Source organism: Balaenoptera physalus, assembly GCF_965194825.1.
Source record: "Balaenoptera physalus genome assembly, chromosome: 18".
Lineage (NCBI taxonomy): Eukaryota > Metazoa > Chordata > Mammalia > Artiodactyla > Balaenopteridae > Balaenoptera > Balaenoptera physalus.
Genome location: NC_138899.1, coordinates 75,130,242 through 75,151,872, shown reverse-complemented (window position 1 = coordinate 75,151,872; position 21,631 = coordinate 75,130,242). Strand labels below are relative to the sequence as shown.

General features: G+C 49.3%; 1 protein-coding gene and 1 long non-coding RNA gene across 8 annotated transcripts in view; one reads left to right on the top strand and one right to left on the bottom strand.

Moving 5' to 3' along the window:
* Positions 1-8,095, bottom strand: part of SLC7A1 (solute carrier family 7 member 1) — a 66,086-nt gene extending 57,991 nt beyond the window's left edge. For 2 of the 5 annotated variants that reach the window (XR_014256317.1, XM_082435664.1), the window contains exon 1: positions 7,821-8,091. The gene's annotated coding sequence lies outside the window, so the exon portion shown is untranslated. Of the gene's footprint in view, positions 1-7,820 lie in introns of all 5 variants that reach the window. The other 3 variants (XM_082435666.1, XM_082435665.1, XM_082435667.1) reach the window with 3 other exon arrangements.
* The window catches only part of LOC309647882, a 655,782-nt gene continuing 641,098 nt past the window's right edge, over positions 6,948-21,631 (top strand). For 2 of the 3 annotated variants that reach the window (XR_014256344.1, XR_014256346.1), the window contains exons 1-2: positions 8,286-8,477; positions 8,587-8,801. This is a non-coding gene — a long non-coding RNA (uncharacterized lncRNA). Of the gene's footprint in view, positions 7,433-8,285; positions 8,478-8,548; positions 8,802-21,631 lie in introns of those variants that run through there. The other variant, XR_014256345.1, reaches the window with a different exon arrangement.

The window sequence follows — 21,631 nt, the reverse complement described above, 5'->3', positions numbered from 1 at the left end:
ACGGTCACGGCTTCCCCGTGTGCCACGTTAAGGCCTAACTTGTGAATCTCCCTTTTTTATAAGCCCCACTCCCTCTTTGATCCAAGAGAACATTGTCTGCACAGAACAATACGTTTTCATTTCAATTTCCCTTCTTTTCAGGAAAGGAAATGTTTGCACTTCAAAGGGTTTCTTTGAAGAGCAGCCTCCGGTGCTGGCCCGTCCAGGTTAGGAGTTCCGTGGCCCCAGCGGGGTGTGCAGGGCCTGGACGGCTGCCCACCGCGGTCCCTCTCCAGGCCACCTCCTTCAAGGAGAGGGTCTGGTGCGGGACAAGAGAAAACAAACATGGAAAAATACTTGGGGCTTTTGATCATGGCTTTCAGAGGCCCTGTTCACACACAGTGTAGGTTTCACAGCTCAGGGAAACTGAGGTACGAACCATGGGGAGCCGGCTTCTAAGAATGAAACCCTTCCAGAAACCAGCCCCACCCAGCGAGGGCCCCTTCCAGGGCCAGGGAAAGAGCGGAGTCTCGGGGGTGCTGCTGGTGATGACAAAGGGGACGGCTTTGATAAACGAAACACGGAAAGAAGCAAGATCCACACCTCACCCAACAGTCTGGAACCTTCCCTCAGGAACTCGTGGGCTAGCAAAGAACACAATTCACCAATTAGAATTTCTCCTCTTATCGCTCCCCTGGCCCGCTCGTAGTGGCCGGGGGGCTCAACAACCTTATGAAATAACCGTAAGCTACAGGCCAAGAGGCCAGGACCATTCCTCTCCATCAGGGCCCCTGCCCATCCCTACCCTCTGCTTAGTCTGGGAAGCCAGGGCTACACAGCAGGCAAGAGAGGGCCTGCAACGTTTCTTTTCAAGGCTTGAACAAGTTCTGGGTATTTACTAATCATCTCCACCCTTCCCCACCCCGAGGGGGTTATGTTTGCCTGCTCAGGTGGGCAACCGGCCAGGTGGTGGGCAGGGGCATGAAAGGCATCCGCTCCAGACAGGGCGCCTGCTGCCTCCGCAGCCCGGGGCCTTGCTCCGGGCCCCCGCCCTGCGTGTTCGGGGTGCAGGTCTGCGGGACCACGTCACCCTGAGCTGAAGTCTTCCGACTAAGCACCTTCCTGCAAGCCCTCTACCCTGGCCGGGCGCTCAGCCTCTCTGCCGGAATTATGGATGCTGTTTATTTTCTCTTTCTTCTACTTTTCTGTAGTTTCCAAATTTTTCACAATACGCATTCTAACTTTTAGAAACATTTTTTTTCTTAAAGAGGCTTATAAAGTAGAAAATTAGACCACAGTTCCACTGAAAGAGCCTCTCCTGAAAGCAAACAAACAAACAAAAAAAACACAAGAAAACGAAAAACAAAAAACCGACTACCTACATGCATGTGTAAAGGACACTATTTGGACCACTGGAAGTTGAATATGGACTGTGGACTTGATGACGTCATAAATGTTAAATTTCCTGATTTTGATGTCGTACTGTGGTCACGTAAGAGAATGAATGTCCTTATTCTTAGGAAACACACTGAAGCATGCCGGGGTAAATAAAAGGACATGATGTCTTCGACTTACTCTCAAATGGTTCAGGAAAAAATGCATCCGTGTGTGTAGGCAGATTAACTGATTGACAGATAAACAGAAAGAAGGAACGAAATGTCAACAACCGGTGAATCTGAGAAAACTGAGTTGCTCCTTGTAACCCCTGCAACTTCTCTTTAAGTTTGAAATGCTATCCTCAAAAAGTTGAAAGAGCAAAGGAAGAAAGGAGAGAGGCAGGAAGGGGCGGGCACGAGTTTCCCCACTCCACCTGCCAGCACCCACGGCCTCCCCATGGGGCCAAGGCCACGGCCACGGGGGCCCTGCCAGCGCACAGTCTCTCCAGGGTAGACGGTGCCTGCTGCTACCCTGGCTCGGGCAGCCCCCAGCCCCGGCTTCCTGAGGGCGTCAAGGAAGCACCTTCCAAGGAAGGAGACCCCTCCCCACCTCCCGACACTACAGAAGTCAGCAAAGTGAAGATCCTGGGAGAACGGCTACTGCCACTGGCCTTGAGAAGGAGGGAGAACCAAGAAGGGAGCCACTTTTCCCTACAAACCAGACGACTCCCTACAAAGGGCCCTTCCCTCAGCAGAGGAGGGGGGGAGCAGAGACGACCGATGGAGATCAGTGAGGCAGGGCTCCCGTGGCCCGGGCAGGAAGCCCCTCGTCCAGCCAGCTCTGGCGATGCCAATGCCAGACTACTGACCCAGGAGGAACGCAGCCCAGCCTCTGTCACACTTCTGCACAGCTGTGTCAAGGACCCCAGAGCTCCAGCTGTGCCCAGAGCCCAGGACTCAGAGAGGAAAGATCTGCGCTCAGAAGAACCGGGGCAACTAGAGAAAAACAGCATGCTGCCGCCCAGCGGTGGCACAGCCGGCTCCCGCGCCTCCAGGACTTACTTGGAACCAAGAGGCGCGTGGTGGCCCGGCATCTCCAGGTCCGTGTGCTAATCTCAGGGCCCGGCGTGGCCCCGCGCACACGCGTGCCAGACCACGGTCCCCAGAGCGAGCGGCCGGAGCCCCAGGCACAGGCTGACGCCCACAGCCCTAAGCATGCTCAGTGTTACGACCCTGGAGCCAGGCCCCAGGTGCAAATCCTAGCTCTGCCACTTACGACCCACCCCTGTGCCCATCGGCAACTTGTGTCACTTCTCAGGGCCTCCATCTCCCCATCAGCCAAACAGCAGGACCAACCTCACGGGGCGGCTGTGAGGATTAAATGACAACAAAGAAAGTGCGGAGCCCACGGTGAGCACTAACAAGGGCTTGTGGTCTGGATCTTACTCGGCCCCAGGGCCTCTCCCTTCCTTCCTATTTGGTGTCAGAGACTTTGGTTAATGGTACTTGGTAGGCAGATAAGAAGATACAGAGGAAGAGAGCATTTCCAAGCCGACCTTAAAAGGTCACCCTCAGCATCTTCACGGGCAGGAAGACGACAGTGACAACAGTGTGACGAAACGCCGGTGAGACGTTTGCTCCCTTCCCCTCGCCGCTGCCCCCGTGATGGGGCCCCCATCCCACGCCAGTGCACTGGGGCATCTACCTCAGCCCCCAGAGGAAGGGATGAAAAAAGGTGGGAAACAGACTTGGCCCCAGTTTTTAAACCCAAAGCGTTCAGGGTAAGTTGAACCAAATGTCTGGGGTCAGGATGGATAAGGGCAGACACCCCCAAAACACACAGATGCACACACTCACACGCACGTGCACACAGACACACGCAGGCAAGCCCTGAGGATGGGACCGTGAGCTCTGCTTCCCAGAGGCGTGAGGAAAGGTCAAACCCAAGGCTGTCGATCTGAGACCTGCGGGAACAGGCCTCCCCAACACCCCGGTGCCACGCCACCCACTGCAAGGCAGACACAACTCCAAGGAGAAGGGACGACCTTTTGACACCTTGGCAAAATGGGAGGGCAAATAAAGTTGTTACAGATTTTCTTCTTCTCCACGCCAAAATCAAAGAACTGAGCTTTGTTTCCAGTAAAACAGCCAACATTTATACGAAGCACTTGGTATGCGCCAGAAGCTGTGTCAAGTGCGTAACTTGGATTATTGCCTCATTTAAATCCTCTCAATCCTGTAAGGTAGGCACTAGAAGCCAATTATGATGCAGGCAATATGGAAAAGGATTCAAACGTGGCTCCGAGAAATATCTTAGAAAAGGCACTGATCCTGTAAGCGGAGCCCACTCCGGGGCGGCGGGAGGCCCACAGCACCTCCTTCGGCCCCACAGCGTGTGGCCCGTCGGGGAGAGCAGGGGGCCGCCTGGGGCAGACGCCGCCCCGGCCGCCCGGAGTCAGCACGGCGAGCCGGTCTCCGCGATGCGGGGCTCCCTGTGCGCCCAGCGCGTGCAGAGAATCAGGACCCGCTCCTACGCACATGGCAAAGCACTTGGCTGTTCTCACAGGCAAGACCCTTACCTGCATGGATCTTCTGAAGAAAGCACTGCGGCAGGGAGACAGAATGTTACGGAAACAACTGCCTCCAGAGGGGAAAGGTGACTCAGGGAAAAGGGAGACGACGTGGAAACACACGCTGTCCTACCGGACGAAGGACATTCTTTCTCCCTCCTCAGTATAAGTCCGCCTCTTGGTAGCCTTTGAAGGCTGAACGGAGCTTGATTTCTGGTTGTCTTTATCAGAAGAGAAGGCTGGCAATGGAAAGAACTTATTTTGTGACAGAATCTAAATGGACTGACCTTTATTCTTTCAAAGAATATTCTGCAATTCATGTTTATTGGCTTCATCATTATGAGGCTGAGAGGGCGGGCTTCCCCAGGCTACAGGCAGGGCAAGAGCACGTCTGCAGGGTTCGGACAGCCCAAAGGACTTTCTGGAGGCTGCACAGAGACGGCAGCAAACCTGCACCAAAGACGCCTCGGGTGGCGCCGTTCCTGGCACTGAACCACCTGCCCTGGCTCCTAGAAGCAGCGTCTGCATTTCAGGGCGATGACCTCAGGCCACACTGAAGCTGGCCTCTAACTCCACACAGCTCTACCCTCAGCTGACGTGGTTTGTCCACCAAATCTACCACCTGGCGGTCCCCACTGCTAATGACAATAACCAGAGGAAAAGCCAAGTGAAAGACTCGGGTGTGGCATGACGAGGGAACCTCGTGCCAGAATCTATCCCAACGTGCAGAGGTGTCTCTCCTGCAGCCTGTGTCCCCTGGATGAACGAATCCTGACCGACGGGTGAGGCAAACAGCTTCAGCCGCTGCCCTGCCGAGGCCAAAGGTCTGAAGGAATGCCTTCGGAGCCAAATGAAGATAGCAGTGCACCAAATCCTTTTACCAATGTGCTGCCCGTCCTTCTAGCAGATTCACAGGTGGCAAATGCACTAACCGCCCCCCCCCCATGATAAACTGTGACTTGCTTTGAACAAGTGCAGGAGTAGTTGCTGTCAAAGCTGCTTTGCAGTTGGGGGTGGGGACATGATTACGGAGAAAGAGAAAGAGAAGCCACTGAAGTTACCACAGGGCCCATAATCTGCCACCAAAGATGCTACTCTTCTCTTTGACTGGAACAGACCTAAAACCTTGGGGTAGATACAACCTTGGCCCGGGGTCCAATGCCAGTGGCCTCAGGCCCAAGAAACCCCTGGCAGGCAGGCATCCTGAAGGCCAGGAATGGAAAAGCAGGCGCGCCCCACGGCTGCGGTCCCCAAGCGGGCCACGGGACAAACCCACGGCCAAGATGGCCACTGGAGGGCGCAGGGGAGAACAGGGAGGCTGCAGGCCTGCTGGGTGGAGGGGAAGGAGGCCCAATGCGGCGGCGGCACGTGGGCGCAACAAGGCAGCTCTGGCTCAGCCCCGGCCCGTGAGGATGGAAGCGTCTGAAAAGAGCCGGCTGTGACTGTTACCGAGTCCTTCCCAGCACGCTCTCCTCAGCCTTCCCCACCTCACTGGCACAGTGGCTCCGCTCTGCTTGGAACCTCAGCCTGCCTTGCGCGCCTCACGTGGAACCTTCCTTTAAAATCCACAGACGGAGCGAGGACACCAGCCTGCAGGGGGAGAACTCGACCAGCTCGCATTCCCACCGTATCCGCCCCGGCCAAGCTGCCACCACCTCTCCCTCTCGCAGAAGCGACACATGGACACTCTCTCGTGCAGCAGTAAGCTGGGCTTGGGTGTTTTTCCAGACTTAAGCTACCAGTCTCTGCTCTGGCCTCCCCGCTTCCGCGCCTGCCCGGCCCCCAGCTTTTCTCCACCCAGGATCTGAAGTGATCCTTCCACCCCCTGACAGCCACCCACCGCTCCCCGCTTCTCTGAGAGAAACAGCCTGCCGACAACTGGAGCAGACAGCGGCGAGGGCCCCAGGCCGGAGGAGAGCACCGGGCCCGCCCGTCCGCAGGTCCCACCTGGACTGAGGACCCGGCCCCAGGTGGAAGGATGGCCAACTCAGAAGATGCCTGTGGCCCAGACACCTCCAGCGTCGGAGGGAAATGTTTCTCCCCATAACAAGGACACACCCATTCCTGTTTCAAATTCCTCTCTGGGATTAATAAACCAATACCTTCAAATACATAGTTAATAACGAAAGGGATTAATTTAATAAGACATAATGCTGGGCCCGCCAACGTAATTACATATTTTTACTGACCTTAGTAGACAAGAAACGACAGACTAGAAGAGTCAGTAAACATGTGTTTAAGCCCATCAAAGAATGGAAGCCTCAACCCAATACAATTAATGTGTGCCCTAAAATGCAAGCTCCCCGAGGTCAGCAATCTCGTCTTTCAAGCTTTTCTTCCTTTAAAGCAAATAATTATATGCATAAGAGCACCTACGTGGTTCAATCCAGATTTAAACAACTGAGTACACTTCTGATCTCTATTAATTCTCGTCCTGTTTCTTTAGTCAAAACCCCTTTGGCACTCTTTAAATTTTACCTGTAATAATTAAACATGATCTTAATATGCTAAACCTTTAAAAACTATTTTAATTCATTGTTGATTTTGTCCCCTAAGTTTCTATTCTGACTGACTTAAACAAGACCTTTTTGTTTTAATCACAGAAGGGTGTGTGCATATAAAAATAATAATTTCCACTGAGATCAACTAAAAATATCAGGGGGATAAATGTATCACGGTTTCCTACTATCGGAACCAAACCTAAGTGGCAAGAAATGTTAAGATAAATCCCAAGTAAATTATAATTCAAATGAAACACAATTAGGAAATTCAGCCAGAGGCCAAAACACAGTCCTGGTCACATTTTTAAGAGCTCATTTAGGGAAATACACCTGGGACTGAAACCCTCACCCCCTCCTCTGTTTACAAATCTGGAGTAAAACGTACTCCAGGTTACTTCTACACGTGAGAGCCTGAGGGCAGGTACTGGGCAGTGTAACGTTTCTTCCAGAAGGCACTTGTCTGGCTGTCCTAATCATACAAGTCAAGCACCACTCCTCTCGGGTTCTCACAGCCACTGAAAAGGGGAAGGAGCTAAAACAGCACGCGGTAGTAGTACTACAGCGCCCTGCTGCTGTGTACACACAGGTCTTAGAATGACTGCGGGACCCGCCTGGCCCGGGAAGTTTCCTACTACGTAGAAAGGAACACACTGAGAATAGGTTGTCTTGGTGAAGCCGGAAGAACTGCCTCCTGCTCAAAACCATCTGGAAGCGTTGAGCACCGGCCTCTACGGGCCAGATCGGGTCACAAGGAAGCCCCCCGCGGGGGGCACTTCCCCGAAATAACTCCGGGGACCCGGAAGAGAGGTGGAGGCGGGCCAGGGAGTGTGCAGGGTTCCAGAGAGGAAGAGACGTGGGCGCCGCGGCCAGCTTGCGGGTGCGCGACGCCGTCCTCGGCCGGCCACCTGCCGCGGGACCACCCTCCGCCGCCCGGCGGGCTCCCCACCCGCGGCCGATGACACGTCGTGGACCTCGCGGCGGGGCGGCGTGCTCCGCTCCGCGCCATGTAAGGGAAGGTCTCCGGACGCCTGCCGGGCCCCGTGCCCGCTCCCCGTCCCCACGCCCCCGCGACCACCCGCGCGTCCCGGCGCCCGGTGCCCCGCAGGGAGCGCGGGGCCGGCACCCCGGAGGCGCCAGGTCGCCCACGCTTCCTCACGGGGTGTTGCATCATGCACCACGCCGCGCCTTCAGCGAACCAAAATGGACTCCGTGGCGGAGACAGCCGCATGGGCACCGGCCGCGTACACCCCCGTCCGCCCTGCCCTCGCCCACCCGGAGGATGCCAGCGCTCCCCGCGCGGGCTCCGCGCCCCTCCCCGCGCCGCCGGGGTCAGCCCCCCAAGGTGACCCGGACCCGGGCAGCTGCCCCGGCGCCGGCGGAGGCTGGGGACTCACCGGGCCGGCGGGCGGCGGGATGCACGCAAGACCGCGTCTGGACTGACGGACGATAGACCGAGGCTCGGCGGGACTGACGGACGCTCGGGCGGAGGCGCGGCGCGCGGGGAGCAGGAACGGGGGACTCGGGTAACGGACGCCAGGTGGCCGCGCGCCCCGCCGGCAGCTGACCTGCCGCTCACACCTGCCTGCGCGGAGTGAATGGAGCGTTGAGAGCGGGAGGGATCGGGAGCCGGTTTCATCAGCCGCGCCCCGCTCCCCGCGCCCGCCCCCCACGCCCCGCCGTGCGGCCCGCTCGCCCGCGTCACCGCCTGGCACCAATGGCAGCGCGGCGCGGCGGCGGCTCCGGGAGCGGGCGGCGGCGGGGGCGGGGCGGGGGGCGGGGCGCGGCGTCTTCGCGCGTCCCGCGCCCCAACCTGGGATTCCCCCGCGGGTGGGCGGCGCCTGCCGACGCTCTGGTGGTTGCCGCGCCCGCGTGCGGCCAGCCCTCGGGCAGTGGGAGCCCGCCGGCGTCCTCAGGTCCGCGCAGCCCCCCGCGCGGGCCCGGCTGGCGCGGCCGCCGGACTGTCCACCCGACCGCGGGCCCCGGCGAGCGGACCCCGCGCTCCCGGCCAGTTTGCCTCCCCCAAAATGAGAAGGTTGGGGAGGCACTTCAAGGTTGGTTTTTTTTAAATTATCATAAATCTTCATTTCTTTGTCATTGGAATCTTTTATTGCTGTTCCCTTAGTTTCAACAAATAATGTATCCTCGCCCCTTGTCCGGAAGGGCCGGAAGCCTGAATCTGCCTGTGCCCCTGGCGGTAGGACGAGCACCTGGCCGGCGGGCCTGTCACCGCGGCTACTTCCGGAGCTACTCCCCCCCGAGATGGCAGAAACTAGCACCGGGTCCCACCGCGCTCACCTCGCAGGCTCCCTCTTGGCGCCCAAAACCAAGCAGAAGCCACAATCTATAGAGATGCAGTAACCTGTGACATGAGAGAGGTAAGTAGTCATAGATTAACCCCGCCAGCCTCCTCTCTAACTTTGTAGGAAAACAGGAAAAACGGTAGCACGGTGCCCACGGCCTTTGAGTCCTTTCCACGCTTCCTACCCAACCCCCCTCCCCCCGCAGTGTCCTTCGTCAGTGATGGGGCCTCATTGTCAGCCACAGGGTGCGATACTCTTGGAATTACACTAGCAATTTATAAAGCATATAACTGCAGGGTGCAAGCTTTGGAAGCGTTTTCGTGAACACATAGCAATGGCTACTATTTGCAAGGCACTTCGGAGTGCTTGGCATCATAATCAGTGACTACATACACGTTGTTTTAAAACAGTAAATTTCAGTTTCAACTGTTCATTGGTGAAAGGATGCTCTCAAGTTGCATTAAGGAGGTCTCCCGTGCCGGGGCTCTTCCTGAATCCCACACGGCCTCCTTAACCCGCTGACACTGCCATCATAGGATTTCACAGAGGGAAGCCTGGTGTGATTCCAGGACCTGCAGCTTTGCCTTTGCACTTGATCTGGATTTGAATCTGAATTCTACCATTTCATTCCTTTATGGTTTTCCGCAAGCTATTTCACCTCTGTTTGGAGCTTATAAACCTTTTATTCTTAGCAGAATATCCCTTAGTACTTGAAATATGATTGTGGGATTTTTTTTTTTTTTGAAGACTCTTGGCAGTAAAATAGAATTTAATAGATTGTAGAGATGCTCTGCTCCGGCAACAAGCAGACGGATCATAGAGTTAGTATCTGTAAATTCTGAGAGCAAGTGTTCCAGGCCCTGATGGGTGTATGGGTAGAACTTAACCAAGACAATTGTCAGCACTGTGCTCCGTTAGGGGAAAAAGTCGAAAAAACTGGCTGAATTTTTAAATAAAGGTAAATATCAGGCAGGTTAGGATCACATTGCAGGTCCAGAGGGATCATGAGTGACAGGCAACCTTGATTAGACTCAAAGAACAGTGGATCCGAGATTCCAAAGACTATTAAGGAAAGGAAATGCTGGAATTTAAGCCCTCGGAGCACCATGCAAGGTGAAGGTGGACAGACCGAGTCCCGGGCCAGCACCATTAGGCAGGATGGGGTACAGAAAACGTAGTGAATCAGAGTCAGACAGATGTGGTTTTGGACTAAACTCTACTTCCTGCTAGCTGCTGGCCTAGGGGAATTGTGTTTGTCCTCTTTTAACAACATACTGTATGATGCCAACTTCTGGAAAAAGCTAAATTATGAAGACAGTAAAAAGATCAGTGGTTGCCAGAGGCTTGTCAGGGGAAGAAGTGGGAGGGATGAATAAGTAGAGCACGGGGATTTTTAGGGCAGTGAAACTACTCTTAACGATACTGTAAGGGGGGTACACGTCATTATACGGTTGTCAAAAACCACAGAATGTCCAACACAGAGAGTAAACCTTTATATTAACTACAGAATTTAGCTAATAATAATGTGTCCACATTGGCTCATCAGTCATAGCAAATGCACCACAACAATTCAAGATGTTAAAAATAGGGGAAACTGGGTCGGAGGAGGGAGTATGTGGGAACTCTCTGTACTTTCAGTTTTTTGGTAAATCTAAAACTGCATGTAGACTATATATAATATTTACATAGAAATATATACAGGTGTAAAGCCCCTGTAGAGAGTACCCATTTAATAATAGTTATTAAGCAGATCAAGGAAATGAAACCACTCCATTTTCTAAAGTGTTTCAAGGCAGTATTTGGGTAGGTGAAGCATGTGGACTCTAGGGTCAGAGAGCATGGCTTCAGATCCTGGCTGTGCAACGTCTAAGCCACGTACACTAAGGCAGATGACTTCAGCGTTCTCCGGCACTTGCCTCGTTTCTAAAAACTGGGTTATGGCAGCTGTGACAAAAAAAGTGACAGTAACTCTCGTAAAACATTGGGCCCATACCTGGCACATAGCGAATGCCCAGAGAACCTTGCTATTAACTCCGACGCTAGATGGATTCGCAGGGTCACACGAAATGCAAAGATGGGAACATTTCTTCTTCCATAGTAAAGGGGTGTTCTCACAACCAGACCCTTTCGCAGGAAAAGGCTGCGGGGACTGAGTGGTAAGACCTCACTGTCCTGGTTCCCAGGCGGAGGGTAAGGAGCGCAGTTGTCACCACATTCTTCGGAGGACCTCTGCTGTTGCCTGGCCAGCTCCTTCGTGTTCTCCTGGAACCAGCACTGTCCCTTGTTCTTGTCCCTCCCAACCTCCCCTACTGGTGTGTCCTCAACAGGAACTGCCATCTCACAAAACCCCACCTCCCTCAGCTTAGAAATTTGGTTGGAGATGGGTCTGATCTAAGCGTTCGGCCACCCCCCGGCTCCAGTGAGGGCCCACGGTGTATGGGTAGATGATAAATAAACCGAGGTCACCTCAGAAGCCTTCCCAGATCCTTTGGGAGCTGGAGGGAAGAGAATCTCTTTCCTCCCTGTCATGGGGCTGGACAGATATCAGCCAGGTGCTACCAGCAGCCGCCGCTGCAGCCGTGTGGAGTTGGCCAGCTGGAGAGAATGAAGAGGACATGCAGAGAAATCAAAGCGGAGGGGCGAGGCGAGTCTTAATCAGGTCCTCGTTCGGCGCTCTTGAGGCCACCTATCTGGACCTGTGAGCCACAGGGATGCCCTTTTTCGGCACAGCCATTTGTCTTGGGTTTCTGTCGCTTATATCCCGGAGTCCTGATTCGTACAGCTTTTCTATCTTAGGAGCTTCCTACCCTGGTTCCGATGGGAAGAATTATCAATACCATGACAAAGCATTGCCCCTCCAGAAGAGACAGCGACTGACGTCCTGGTGCCCAGTAGGAATGAAAAGTGCAGCCCTTGGGCTTAGAGGATTTGACTGTTGGTTTGTTGATAGAGAATGAAATCAGATCTCTGCCAGATTTTCAGGAGACCTTTAAAACCAGCTGTATGGATGGCTGTGTCATGGTAGAAAGTACTTTCTTTCCACCACAAAACCAGTGTGTGTGTCCTCGGCAGCAGGGAGACGCCGTGTAGTCCTTGAGGCCACAGGACCAAAGGGAGAGCTCTTCCCCACAGAAGACTGATGCCTCCGTTTGATGACTCAGCAATCTGCTGCTCTCGAGGTGTTTTCGACAATGTCTGTCCTCCCTCTTGGCCCGTGTGCCCAGTGCGGAAGGTGGGGAAGCCTTCGAGATTCTCCTCGGCCTCCTGTCTCTAACCCTGCAGTTCCGTAGCTGCGCTGCCAACCCCAGCGGCACTGGCTCTGCACGGACAGGAGCGCCGAGGCCCCGCTTCGGAAGGCTGCTGTTCCCACCGTGAACAGAGGGGCGAGTGGGGAAAGCAGGACTGCTCGCGCCAGCTAGACGTGCATCCCGTGTGAGAGGAGGGGATCGACGGTGCAAGGTCCCTCCGAGCTCGTCCTCTTCCCTCTGTCCTACTGTCCCTCGCTCCCCCGTCTTGTTGGAAGAAATGAAATCGAAGAAAGTGTCACCAGCCCTGGTGCCCAGGTTTCTGATTCTCTTCCGTTTCCCTCAACCAGGAAAGGCCCGCCTGTGGATCTCGGGGTTCTGTGTGGCACCCAGAGACAGCTCACTGGACAGATCATCATCCGTGGGGCTTGCCTAATTTCTGCAGGGACTCAGTTTGCCAAAAGCCATCCCCTTCTTTGGATTTCTAGAAAGGTGTGCCACTTGGGTGATATGCCAGCTTCAGCCAAACCTAGACACGGTAGTGGTTGCCTGTGGAAATGCTCATTACAGATAAGGCTTTCTTGCTGTGTTAGGATAAAAAAGGTATGAGATCGCAGCTCACCCTAACACTCCAGAAGTTTCTGCTTGGTTAAGCAAAAGTGTGACCTTCATGCAAAGATATCTCAGGCCTCTAAACATTCTGTCAATATCCCTAGGCACCCTCTCCTGCCTTGAGCTGCCAGAACCTCACTCACAGTCTTGGGATTAGGTCTCTGTGTTTGCATCTTTTTTTTTTTTTAATTTATTTTTGGCTGCGTCGGGTCTTTGTTGCTGCGTGCGGGCTTTCTCTAGTTGTGGCGAGCGGGGGCTACTCTTCGTTGCGGTGCGTGGGCTTCTCATTGCGGTGGCTTCTCTTGTTGTGGAGCGTGGGCTCTAGGCGCGTGGGCTTCAGTAGTTGTGGCGCACGGGCTTAGTTGCTCCGCGGCATGTGGGAGCCTCCTGGACCAGGGCTCGAAGCAGTGTCCCCTGCATTGGCAGGTAGATTCTTAACCACTGCGCCACCAGGGAAGTCCCTGTTTGCATCTTGCACTGAACTTTCCTGCTAGGAGAGTGGGCTGTCAAGGCAACGAGCACAGTGCAGTGACCGAGAACACAGATGGTAGAGACAGAGCCATCTCCAGGACTCTCAGCAGGTAATCAGGCTCTCTGGGCCTCAATTTCCTCATCTAAAAAAAGGGAAATCTAATGAGCTGCTGTAAGAGTCGAGATAAAGCCTGAGAGTCCCCTGTGTAGTGCCTGTCACATAATAGTATGACTCCATAAAGGTCACTGATCGTTATTACTCTAATCATCAATAATTTTCACCTAATGCATGCTCCACTGATACAAGGAAATAGCAGAGGAATGACTTTCTCCGTGCCTCTTTTATTCTTTGACTCCTAAGAGGCTTAGTGGAGAAAAAGGCACAGGAGCAGTAGTATTTACAAATGGCTTTTCACTGTGAACTAACAGCACACCCCCAACTTGACAAGCTGATAGGAACTTGCCAACAAGCCCATCTGCAAAAGCTTTGTTATAATCCACAGCATGGGTAGCTGTCACTCAGACTGAAGGTGTTACCTGGGGCAGGCTTTCTCACCCGCTCCACTGTTGACGTTTTACGCCAGATAATTCTTTGTTGTAGGGGGTTGGTTGCCCCATGCATTGTAGGGTGACCAGTAGGATCTCTGGCCTCTGCCTACTAGATGCCAGTCGCACCCTTCCACAAGCAAAAGTGTCTCTCGACGTTGCAAATGGCTTCTGGAAGGCAAAAGTTGCCCCCCCTTTGAGAGCCACTGGCCTAGACGAGCATCTGATTGTCTTGCACTGGATGTTGAATACTGTCTCTTGCGTGAAGAGAGAACGCACCGTCCCAACAGGTAGGGCTGAGAGTCAGCTGGTCAGCACCAGTTCAACCGAACCATTTCTTATAGTTCATCACCTCTTCTCATTGATCGGTGCCTGGGGCATCTTGGTTGTTAAATATGCTTAATATAGTTCCTGCATCGTGCTGAGCCTTAGGTGGAGGTTTCTTTAAAGAAGTAAAGATGAAAACAGATCTTAGCTGTTCATGTAGCGAAGGCAAAGTTCATGCAAAGAGCATCATGGTGGCTGAAAGTAGTCCCTTGGTAGTTATTCTACCTCAGAGGCTTCCAGCAATGCCCCTGTATAGACTTCTCACTCACTGTTACCTTCTCCCCCCTCTTTCGCAATCATAGTGCAGAATGGCATTTTAGACGGCTTGACATTAATGATGACCACAAGCTACTCACCTACTTCTGGACTTTTGCAGAGCAGGTTTTAAGAGGAGAACCATCTCCTTCACTGCCTCTGTAAATAGAAATACACCACTTCTGATGATGTATCCTTAGGCTCTGGATTGATGCACGCATACCATGTTTCTCTAGAGGATGGTTTCGGACCTGGGGTCCCAGAGTGCTTGCAGTGGGGATGGCCACCTGTTATTAAAATGAAAGCCATCCAGAAGTGCTGCCACTGGCATCTGATCTGTGTCCAGAGGAGTCCTCCAGTACGGGATGAGGGGAGGGAAACCAGCAGCTAACTGGAGTACCGATGAATTCAGGACCAAGGGAAAGATGAGGGATAAGTTAGGTTGTGTTACTCCCTAAAATGAGCCCAGTTGCCAAGTAGAATCACACAGCCGCCATAAGCAACAACACAATTGTTGCAATGTTGTTAAAACCTTTGGAATAACAGGCCACCCCTGGTGAGCCTCCTCAAAAAGACCAATTGCGATAGAGGCATGGTTTTTGGCCAGAACGCTGGGCCAAGGCTCTGAATATGAGCAAGGAATTCCGTGTAGTTTATCGCCTAGATCCTGAATGATCTTATCAGCCTCTAAAAACAAAGCTCCGAGAGCACGTTAAAGGCAGTGCAGAAACAGAGCTGCTACAGTCCCCCACGTGCCCGTGTCCACCACCAAGCCTTCCACCTGCAGCCCCTGGCCCTCTCACAGTCCGGGCTACAGCCAGCCCCTCACAGGCACCTCTGGGTCTGCCCACCTGGGACATTCTCCCCCTCACTTCACTTACCTAACACCCTGTTTACTACCTGCGGGGCTGTAAGGGTGTTAATTAACTTTTCTGTGCCTCAATTTCACGTTCTCTGAGATGGACAAAATAAGCGTTCTAACTGCAGCAGTTGTGGTGAAGAGTCAACAAGATAACACACGTGAAGGGCTTAGCACAGGGCCTGGCACATAGCGAGCATGTGGTAAATACCAGCTATTGTGATAAGAATTGTCACTCATCCTTCACATGTTAGCTTCCTCCAGTAAATCTCTCCTGATGCTCTCACTCAGGTCATGTGCCCTGTTATTGGTTCACATAGCACATGGTATGGGATACACATGTTATCTTCAGGAAGTCTTCAAGAAGACATCTCCCAGATTCTTCATGTAGACCACAGACAAGACCAGCCATGAATAAATCCCCAAATCCCTGGGCACAGTTATTGATACAGTGGTAGGCATGGCCCAAAAAGAGCTCTTTGAATAATTGAGGGAGTTACTATGGAGACTGGGAGAAAGAGGAGCTCTCTTTTTATGAGATCTCATGTACTAAGGTTGACATTTTGCTGGAGTCAACAGGGGCTAAGCCGTCTTTGCCAATAAGAAAGCCTGCCTGAGAGTGAAGATGATGCAGGAGAAAGCAAAGGTCAGAGAGAGACAGAGGCAGAGAAATGAGGATGATGGGGACAGAGAGACTAGATTGCACTGTTGAAACCCTGGATCCAGCCAAGCCTGAAGACAGCTATACCCAGGGCTATTGTTAAGTCGTTTTACTTAAACTGCCTTGAGTTTGGTTTCTCTCCCTTGTTACTCAGAGTCTTGATTAACACACCTTACTTCCCCATTCATTAACACATATCACATTTCATCCTAATTAATTGTTTAATTGTCTGTCTTCCCCCAACTATGCTGAAACTCCATAAAGGCAAAGCCCCGTTCTGCCTGTGCACCGCTGTTTGCTAAGCAGAGTGCCTGCGCAGAAGAGGCATTCACACATTAGTTAAATGATGACTAACCGGAGGGGATTCCAGATGAGAAGCAGAGATTCTACATGAAGCAGTGATGGGAAGGATAAAGCCCCACTATCTTTTCTCAGCTCCTCCCCAACTGGCTACAGATTGGAAATCTTATTACCCTCAAAGACAGCTCCCCGTTTCATTGTCTCCCATCCTCCTCATTTCTCAGAGACAGATGCTATGAGATCATTGCAGTCTTTTGGAGATCCAGGTTCCCAATCCCATAATATAAGGCTCTATTCAGGAGAGGAGAGAATATGAATACTTCCAAGGAAGTACTCTTGGGCACATCATATTAGTTAATTATCATCATCTCATCAAACCATCACCTTATTGAATACTCCCAAAGATAAATCTTTGTGTTCTTATTAACCATTTCCCTAAAATAGTAGGAGACCGAGGATAATCTGTCCCTGACTTCTTCCTTGGAGATTCGTGTTTCCACAAGTCACAGCCAACCATAGTTTTAAATGGTCAAAAACAGAAACAACGACTTCTCTGTGTTAGCCAAGAATCACTCAATTGCAAGTAATCCATACCTGACTCAAACAACTCTAGGAAACTTTTAAATTTATTGTTACATAACTGCAAAGTTTAGGATTTGCCAGATGTACGTATGTCTGGAGCTAGGTTTTCAAAATATATCTCAGTCTCTCTATCTCAGTTTTCCTGATGGCTGTATTCTTTGCCAAATCTCTCCATTGGTAAAAGCAGTGGTTTTTGAAGTGCAGCGAAGAAGGAAACCCTTTCCAGCATCCCTTTCATTTCTACAGAAGGACCATGATAAGCTCTGCTTGGGTCACATGCCCAAGCTTACATACCTCTCCCTGATTCCTTCAGAGTGGTGTTCTCTTGTGGGCTAGCCTGGGTCACATACCCACCTCTGTGGGGCAGGGGGACAGTGCAGACAGGAGGTTGATTGGCAGTTCCACTAGTATCACAGAAATAGAGGAAGAGGTAGTCCCCACAGGGAAGGAATGTGAGGAGACAAGAAAGAAACTGGTGTCCACTCTCTATTTCCACTCCCCTGCTCGTTCAGATGTCCCCTAGCCCATCCTAGAGGCATCTGGACCACGTGTTCTTCGTGTGTTACCACCATCCAGCTCCAGCGACCACTCCAGGCACATCTGCCCTGTCTCCGAGGCACATATGCCTTTGAAATAGTGATTTCATTTCCTTTGGATAAATACCCAGAAGTGAAATTACTGGATCATATGGTAGCTCTATTTTTAATTTCTTGAGGAACCTCCATACCATTTTCCTTAGTGGCTATACCAATTTACATTCCCACCAACAGTGCACAAGAGTTTCTTTTCTTTGATAATAGCCATTCTGTGTCATTGCTTGCTCTTCTCTTGTAGACAGCATATAATTGGATTTTTAAAAACTTCATTCTCCCAATTTCTACTTCTTAATTGGAATGTTTAGTCCATTTACATTTAACATAATTACTAGTAGGTTAGGGCTTTTGTATGTCATTTAAAATTTTCTTTATGTCATGTCTTTTTCCCTTTATTTCTTCATTACTGCCTTCTTTTGTGTTAGATAAAATTTCCTAGCATACCACTTTAATTATCTATTGTTTCTTTACTATGTATTTTTGAGATTTTTTTATTGGGTGCCCTGGCAATTAAAATGAAATCGTAACTTAGAACAATCTAGTTTGGATTAATAGCAATTTAGTCTACTAAACTTTTGCTTCTTTATATTCCGTTCCCTCCCTTTTCTTTATACTTTTGTTGTCATACAAATTACATCTTTACACACTGTAAGCCCAACAAGATAGTTTTATAATTGTTGCTTTGTACAGTTGTCTTTAAATCCAAAAGAAGAAAAAAACTACAAATGAAGACACATTCATACTATCTTTGTAAAACCCATGTATTGACCTTCTCTGGTGTTCTTCATTGTTCATTTGGATTTTAGTTACTACCCCATCAGTTCAGCCTGGAGGACTCCGTTTAGTATTTCTTGTAGGTCAGGTCTGATAGTGATGAAGCCTCTCATTTTTTTGTCTCCTTCATTTTTGAAGGACAGATTTCCTAGATGTAGGATCTTAGTTGACAGTGTTTTCCTTTTAATACTTTGAATATGTCATCCCACTGCCTGCTGGCAACCGTGGTTTTTAATGAGAAGTTAGTTGTTCACCTCATTGAGATCCCTTGTGCAGGATGAGTTTGCTTTCCTCTTGCTGCTTTCATCAGTCTCTCCTTTTCTTTGGCTTTTTAGCAGTTTGATTATGATGTATTTGGTATAGATCTCTTTAAAATTATCTACTTGGAGTTCATTGAGCTTCCTTGGTGAGCAGATTGTTTTTCATCACTTAGGAAGTTTTTGGCCATTGTTTCTTCAAATATTCTTTTTTCTCCTCTCTTTTCTTTCTTTCTTGGACTCCCCTTATGTGTACGCTGGATGGTGTCCCACAGGTTTCTGAGACTCTGTTTATTATTCTTCATTCTTTTTGTTCTTCAGACTGGATAATCTCAATTAGTCTATTGGTGGTTTTGTCTGCCTGTTCAAATCTTCTGTTGAGCCCCTCTAGTGAAGTTTCCATTGCAGTTTTTATACTTTTCGACTCCAGAATTTTCATTTAAAAAATAATTTATATCTCTTTATTGACATTTTATTTTGTGAGATGTCATTCTCATACTTTAATTCTTTCAACATGGTTTCCTACATGATTGATGACTTTAGGTCTTTGTCTAGTAAATCTAACATGTGCCCTTTCTCATGCACGGTTTCTTTTGTGTGCTTTTTCTCTTGTGAAAAGATATTCTTCCTGGGTTGGTTGGTTTGTTTTTTCATGTCTTGTGATTTTTTGCTGAAAACTGTACATTCTAGATAAATAATGTGACCACCCTAGAAATAAGATTCTCTCCTTCCCAAAGTTTTTTGTTGTTGTTCTTGCTGTTTTCTGTTTACTTGTTCAGTGACTTTACTAGACAAATTTTATAAAGTCTGTATTCTTTGTCATATATAGCCACTGAAATCTCTACTACTTAGCTTAGTGTTCAGCGAATGATTGCACTAAGATTTCCTTATATGTCTTGAACCAGTAAGTCTCTCATCCTTTCTCTAGGGCTTCTGTGTGTGTGTTGGGGCATGCTTGCCAAGTTCCCACAGGTAGCTTACAACTCTGCATTAGCCCACACTTCTTGCTTGTGCAGACCCTCAAGGTCAGCCAGAATTGAGAGCTTAGGGTCTTCTCAGTTGTTTCTTAGGCATAGACACAGCTCTAGGTATGCACACAGCCCTGTGTGTGTGTTTGTGGTCTTCTAGATTCCCAGGAATATATAGAAACTTTTGAAAGCACCCTATGGATATCACGTGTCCAGTGTTTCCTTTTAAGTTTTTTTTCATAGCCTTTTGTTAGCCTCAACTTGTAACGCTTCCTTAAGCAACTGCAATGTTAAACAATTAATGCTGATTGTTTTGACAAATACCCTGTCAGTTGGGCTGTTCTCACAGAGGGAGTTCTAAGTCACATCAAAGAAAGAGATGCCCTGAAAATGGAACTTTTCAGCAGGCTGTCAGACAGGTCAAATAGTGACAGTTCTTTGGGAATGGCCCTTTTGGGAGCTCTGCACTCATTCTGCTCCCTCTAGCGGCTGCTAGGCTGCTAGTTCTCAGACATATTCTTTTTGATTTTCAAGGTTACTGAAAGGGAAAGCATCATCTCTGCAAAGCTTGGCAGTGTCTCTTGATTGATGAATGTTACTAGACTAAAATTAGGACTTCTGTCTATCAAAGACACCACTAGGAAAATGAAAATGGAAGCCAAAGAGTGGAAGATGGTATTTGTAATACAGATGACTGACAAAGAATTGTCACAAATCTGTAAGATTAAAGAGCAGGTTAGACACAACTGAATTTTTTTTTTAAATTGTGAACAGAAGGAATTATTTGGAACACCATCTAAAAAGACAGAGATGCAAAATATAAAACTATACCAAAAATAAGGAAGTAAGAGTAATAAGTCCTAGCATATACAAAGAGACAATTTTCAAACACATATGACTAGGATATTTTCAGAAATATTGCTAAGATTTAAATTCTAAAATATCAGAATCCAAATGAACTTCAAGTAGGGAAAAAAGTCCACAACTAGAAACAACATAAAGAAACTATAGGACATGAAAGACAAAAGATCTTAAAAGCATCCAAGAAAAAAAGCCAGATTACCTACGAAGAAATGGCAATGAGTAAAATTTTATTTTTCAGTGACCATGATATCAGAGTCAGTGAATTATTTTCAATGTGCTCAGAGACACTGAAGAGTTACCCACAGTTCTCTACCCACTGACACCATCTTTAAGAACAAAGGTTAAATAAAAACATTTTCTGACTTAGAATAACTAAGAATGTTTTTTTTTAAAAGACACTCATTAAAGGAAATACTAAATATATGTGGAAAAAAATACCTCAGGTGGAATGTCTGAGGGACAAGAAGAAATTGTGAGCAAAGATATTGCTAAATATAGATACAGATGGTATAAAGTAAATAAAGTAGTGTCTAATTTAGGGGTAGGGATAATAAAGTAGAACTAAAATACTGAACAACTGGATGTGTGGTCAGATTTGAGTGGTGCTTCGTGATTAAGAGAAGAGATGCTAAATCCAGATTTCTTTGGTTTGAATTCTGACTTTGGTACTAATTATCTGGTGGTACCTATTGCCTTGCTTTAGGCAAGTTAATTAACACCTCTGTATGTCTATTTACTTCTCTTAATATGAGGATAGTAATAGTATCGCTCATAGGGTTACTGTGATGCTTAAATTAGTTAATATATGTGAACCACTTAGAACAGGGCTTGGTACATGGCAAGTGCTTTATAAGTGTGAGCTGTGATTCTCAATAAAGCATTCTCAGGTCCTTGTGTTGCCAGGTGAAATACAGAATCATGGTGAGAGACTTTATCAAACTTCTTTTGACAGCAGTGATTGAGAAAATAAAAATACTATTAGCAAGTTCATTTTCATTGACTCATAAACTTTCTACCGCACTAACTTAAACTACATAGACTTTTCAAAAATCTATTTATTGATCTACACGATAATTCCAAGAAGTAAAAACCCGACAGGTTGTGGCAGACACTGCTAGCTGCCTTCGTGATGTTCAGCCTGCCTTTCTTACACACAGAACACTGGTTCCTGTAGAGTGTGAATGTGTCCAGCTAAGACACTGACTCTCCCAGATGTCTTTACAATTATATGGCCATAGGACCTAGTTCAGATCGTTGAGATTTAAGTGAAAGTCATTGGGTTGGATTTCCGGAAAGGCCATGTCATGCTTTATGCCTTTAAAGCTAATGTGCCTTGAACCAGTATGTTTCCATCCTTTGGCTCTGTGTGTGTGCTACTCATGCCTTCAAAGCTCCCGTAAGAAGTTGACAACTCTGCCTTAGCTCTTACTTCTTATTTGTACAGAGCCTGAAGGTCAGCCAGAAGTGAAAACTTACAGCCTTCTCAGGTTTTCCTGGGCATGTGCACAACCCTAGGCATGAACACAGCCCTGCACATGCATGTGGCCTTTTAGATTCCCAGGAACGTACAGGAGATTTCAAATGTCCCTTG